This window comes from Ixodes scapularis, unplaced genomic scaffold, assembly GCF_016920785.2.
Source record: "Ixodes scapularis isolate PalLabHiFi unplaced genomic scaffold, ASM1692078v2 ptg001158l_1___fragment_5__unscaffolded, whole genome shotgun sequence".
Classification (NCBI taxonomy): domain Eukaryota; kingdom Metazoa; phylum Arthropoda; class Arachnida; order Ixodida; family Ixodidae; genus Ixodes; species Ixodes scapularis.
Window position 1 is genome coordinate 784,280 of NW_024610110.1, and position 5,562 is coordinate 789,841.

General features: G+C 45.5%; 1 pseudogene; it reads right to left on the minus strand.

The window, feature by feature from the left end:
- Window positions 1–660: 660 nt before the first annotated feature.
- On the minus strand, window positions 661–1,542 carry LOC120845449 (annotated as a pseudogene).
- Window positions 1,543–5,562: the final 4,020 nt, after the last annotated feature.

The following is a 5,562-nucleotide window of genomic DNA, read 5'->3' on the forward strand; positions in this document are numbered from 1 at the left end:
CGTCAGCGTTTACAGTTTTTTCACAGACATGACGTTCCCAGTCAATTTCTTGAACGTTGAAATCGCCGGCCATGATGACTCGACTATTACTGTTTATGTTTTTATCGACATAGCTGTGAAGAATGTCAAAGAAACTAGGCGGTGCGCCTGGAGGCCTGTATACGGCACCAACAAAACATGAATACTCGTGAAAAGAAACTTTGCACCAAATGGATTCAATACCAGGAACATCAGGCATTTCAGTATATTTGAAGCCCTTTCAGATAGCGATGGCCACCCCGCCGCCACGATTACCTCGATCTTTGCGTATTATTGTGTAGTTGGGCGGAACGACCTCGCTATCAGGGACACTCGGAGACAGCCACGTTTCAGTGATAATGACGACATCGGGATCGGTACTCAGGAAGCATACTTCAAGTTCAATCAGTTTATTAACAACACTTCTAGCATTTAAATTCAAGATCCTTATTTCGGTTTGGCGACGCTCTTTATTTTTGTGCTGTCATGCTGGGCCTGATAGGGCGCTGTCGCCTGCCGTGACTCTATCGCGAACCGGGGATTTATCGCCTATCGTTTCGTCCCACGCGTACTACACGTTGTTGATTCGCACCTTGTCATAGACAAGAGTTACTTTGTCACCCGCTCTTTTGCTGTTTTAGTGCAATCCAAGAACTTCTTTCTGATTAGCTGGACTCGCTTCGAAAAATCCTCGTTGATTGAAATATTAGTGCCACGCAGTTTGGAACAGTTTCTTAGTATTGTTAGTTTATCTCTGAACTCCAGAAGCTTTAGAATAATCGGTCGGGCTTTTCCGGGTGTTTGACTACCCAGTCTGTGAATCCTTTCAATTCCAGACGTAGAAACGTCAAGAATATCTTCAATTATGGTTTTAGATACTCGTGCTTCTGAGCTGTTACTGTTCTCATTTTCTGTTTCTTCTAGTCCGAATATTATTAAGTTGTTTCTCCGTCCCCGGTTTTCTAAGTCGTCCATCTTGTCTACAAGGGTTCTTACGATATTCTCAAGTTTTTCAATTTTCCTATCTTGTTTTATTGATGCAGCTTTAACACTGTCGATTTCTTTAAGCTTAACTTCTATGGCACCCAGCCTTCTACAAGCTTCTTTTTGGCTAGTTTTAATCTCTTGAACGTCGCATGCAATTACATTGTTTGTCCATTATATCTTTTAATTCAACCGGTCCTGGATTCGCTTCAACATCTCCGCACAACAACAGCAGGCTTTTCAGTGACAGTAAAATATCCCCAAGAACACAACAGAGGTACCGTGGGCACGGCAGCATTATCAAACACACGTTATTACTGTGGTAGGAACAAGGATAACGTTTTCTCACCTGCACAATGAACACAAATGGGTTATCGACTGTCATGTTGGCGAAGCCGCCGTGCCCACGAAGAAGGTCGAGTTGCCGCGCGCCCTTTATGTCCCTCGGGAACGCCTCTTGTGCTGATGCCGTTGGCGATGCGGTAGACGGGCAGTGAAGAGTGGTGATGAAATCAAAAGAGGCGAACGTTTCTTGGCCATGGTTGATGTTCTTCAAAGTGGCATTCCCTGCGTGGGCTATGACGCTTCCTCGGCTGAATCCACGCTGTTCTCGTATCTCCGCTTGATAGTCGGCATGAGGTGCGTCAAACTGTACGTGTCAGTTATCCATTTCAGCGAAACCTTGATTTCGCAAAACTATTGCGCGTTAGAGATATGCATCGTTTTAATCAGCTATGACTATACCATATCTCACCAGTTGCGCGTAGTGCTTGGAAGCCACGAGCGAGAAATAAGTGACATTTTATTTTGTAGGACAATCGTGACGTAGAAACCCATAAAAGAGAGTCCCGATAAGAAGAGAGCTTCCCTTCTCTTCAAGTGCATGGGTTAAGAGGGAGCGCTCCTCGATTTTCATCTCCGATAGGAACTTTTCAAAAATCCAGATGGCGCGCGCGTCGAAGGCGTGAAAAGGCGCCCTCCCTCCGAGGCGAATGAGTGCGTAACGTATCTGGGTCTAGCAGCGAAATGAGAGCTCGTGTCCCTTAAAACTCCTCGGGAAAGAACGTAAACCACATTTTGGTTCGTTACAGTTGCATTTCCTTCAGTGTAGTCGAAACGCAACCAAAACGCCGCTAGTGACAGCCTTCACAGTGCTTCGTGCCCCGAGAAATTCGCGGACGGCGCTTCACTTCTCCTTCGGTAGGGTGACGTAAATGACACGTGATGACGTCGCATTCGATGCTCGCAGCGGATTCGTGGGTTTGTGAGGCTCGTGCCGAGTCGCCCACGGCAGCGGTGGCGGCGGGCCGCGGCCGGCAGTCGCCCCCAGGGGCTAGAGGGGTGAGGAGTGCCGCGTGCGGTAGGTAAATGTTCGCGGGGAATGACTTCTCCGGAGGATTCGGAGAACTCTGAACGCCGATATGTTGTCCGTCCGGTGGTGACGGCTGTTCGCGCACGACCGCTCTGTTGTGGTCGTTATTGGTTTAGAAGGCCTAGACTTTCCAGTCGCGATATGTCAGTCGGCTGGCCTTCCCGAAGAAAACCGAAATCAAGAGGTAAGAACTTTTTTTTATGACGTCCCCATTCAGTTATGATTTCTGTCGCAAGTGATGTACATTTTCCCTTTATCAGAATGGTGCGATTGCCACGATCGATTGAGAATCACTTTGTGTACTTCAGGTTGGTGCGAACCACACACTGAATAAACGTATAGCTTCTATTGTAAACAGATTGCTTCCATATTCGGATGTGTTCGAGGGACGAAGTGCGTCGCTATCATTACCTACTTTGAAATTTTCATGAAAGCTCGCGACTGTTACTTGGTATCCTGCATTGAACATAATTATTGACTCTGCTTTTAACCAATCTGCTATTTATACGTTCTAGCGCAAGACTTGGTCGGCTCGGCAAACAGTCTTATCGACTCCAGTTTGTGACCGCCTCCAGTCTTTCAACTTGGGCTGACCCGTGCCTGAAGACTGCGCTAGTCTGCAATAAAGGGACATGATGTTATCATTCTATGCGCAGGCCTTTGAAACATTAACTCGTCATCGTCTTCACTGTGTTGGGGTTGTGGAGGAAGAACGAAGTCCCGCTACAGTATTCTGAGTGAGGAAAGGAACAACATGCGTTCTTTCAATTGAGAACGTTTCCACTTGCGTCTATTTTCCAAATTTAGACGAATTTCATAATTGCAATATTAAAATCCGACCACGCAATGTGAATAAAATCTCCTGGGTGCTTGTTTTGCACTTGACTGACCACCAGTTTTCGTTCCTACATTTCTTGTCGTGTCTCTATAGTCGTTCCTAAGTTTGGTTACTTCTCCTCCACTACTAAAATCCCTCTTTTGTACTCGAAAAAGTAAATCTACAAAAATATGTTACGTGAAGGGTCCGATTTTCCTCTACCCACTAAAAGAAAGCATTAAAATGTGATGTTGCAAGCGCATTCTACATAAATAAAACGTAAAGAGGCCACCTAGCTTACTGATATTTGTGCGTCAAATATACATGTAGTTCTGTTATGTTATGCCGCGGCAGTTTTCTCTAGGACGACTCTGTCTTCAGATAAGAACGGCCGACCGTGTCCGGTGACAGTTTTTAATTTTGACCAGAAAAATGCATCTTGCTGCCTCAATGCCCAGAAAAATGGAACCGGTGTTTGTTTTAGGAAAAAAAAACAACAAAGTTACCTTCAAGAAAACAAGTCAGGAACACCTGCTCAATCTGAAGCGTTGTCTGTGGATTTAGCAAAATTGGCATTTCAGGCAGCTCTCCCCGAAAATGTGTTGTGGCTGCTGGCCCGTATCGGGATGGTTGACCCAAATTATTTATCACTACGTATCGACGTCGTTATTTTGAAATAAAAAATCACACAGACGGCGGCACATTGAGCAACACTGCCAAAGTTTTAACTTTTTTTTTTTGTCCGCATTTATTCAAGCCCATTTTCAAACTTTGCCAGCGTGTTCTCTATTTGGCTATAAATATTGTTGTCCTGATTAGCAGGAAAAGTTGACGAGAAACGCTCAAATCGAGGCATTTTACTAAATATGCATACTTTTGAAAATCAATTTTAAAAAATGCTATCTTCGATATTTTAACTCTTCCAAAATAACGCCAATGGTATCTATGAGCATGATGTGCAAAAATATTATTGCATTGTTTCTGTGTCTTATACATACCCGTAGTTGACAAGTTCATAATTTTTACAGCCCTTAAGAGTGCTCCGGGGTAGTCAGATTGGCAGCGCAGGGGTGGGCGATAGTTTCTAAGTGATAATGTTTAGCAAGTTATTTTTTCTTCGTACAAGATCTTAAAAAAAAAAAAAGTACGCATGAGCCGGAGCAATCGAGAGACGCTAGCCTGTCGCACGCTTCGCAGAGTACGTTTTCGGTAGTCGGCGTGTAGCGTCTCTGTGTACGCCAAGCAAAGATCAACAGAAGTGGTTCCGATAGCAGATGTTTATCTCAGCGTGTAAGAGAATGGGGCTGCCGAGAACAATGATCTTCGGCACGTAATCACAAAAGAAATATTATCGTGCTACAATAAATAGGACGTGGACGGGAAGGAATAGACGAAGTTTCGGGCGGACGCCCATCTTCGTGTAAGAAACAAAAAATCGGTGAGTAACAAATGTATAGGCCCCTTTTCTTGTGAGGTATACGACCCTTTCTTTGTTTCTCGCCGTGTTTCGTATCTATCACTTGAAGAAGGACGTTCGCCCGAAACGTCGTATTTTCCTTCCCGTCCACGTTTTAGGCAGTGTAGCTGCATCTTTCGTGTTTTTGATTAATTGGTCACCCGGAGGATCACGTCACAAAAATGGGTGCGTTGATTGAAAAAAAAAAGGAGGGGAGGCGAAACCATTAGAGGGCACAACCTCTTCGGTTGCCATATATTATTAGAGAAGATATTCACATGCGACGTCATGCATAGTGACAACCAAAAAAAGGGACTTGTAGCTGCGCTCCAATCAGTGATGACACCAGCCACGATTCCGCCCGCGCATACTACGGCCTTGGGAACATTCACGACGAGTGGCTTGAGGACGTTGCTCCTTTCTACGCACATTTTATGTGGGTCAGTGACGGCGGAGCAAGCTACTTCAGGAATAGGCACCAACTTCATGAGCTCGCTAAGACCGAGTACCTGTCGGCCAAGTGGTTCGTTTCCGCTACTGGGAGGCAAGAACGCCTGCGATGGGATTGGAGGCCTCGTCAAGCACCATGATGCAACTGTTTACAACCTTCGAGGGCCGGCTACATCAGATATGAAATGTGCGTCAGATATGGTGGACTTCCTCAGCACCAAATTACCCAACGTGGCATTGATTAGCAAGGGCTGACTTTGAGGAGTTGAGTTGAAATGAAAACGACAGCCTGGGATTCCCTCCATCCCGTGCCTGGAATTCCCTCCATCCCGTGCCTGGAATTCAATCCTGGAACTGCTGACAGTGTGTACATGCGTCAACTAACTGCGACACGAATTGCTCGTAGCACGAACGATAGCGTCTACAAACAAGCCACTCGGTCAATTAAGGCTCGATTCCACCCAG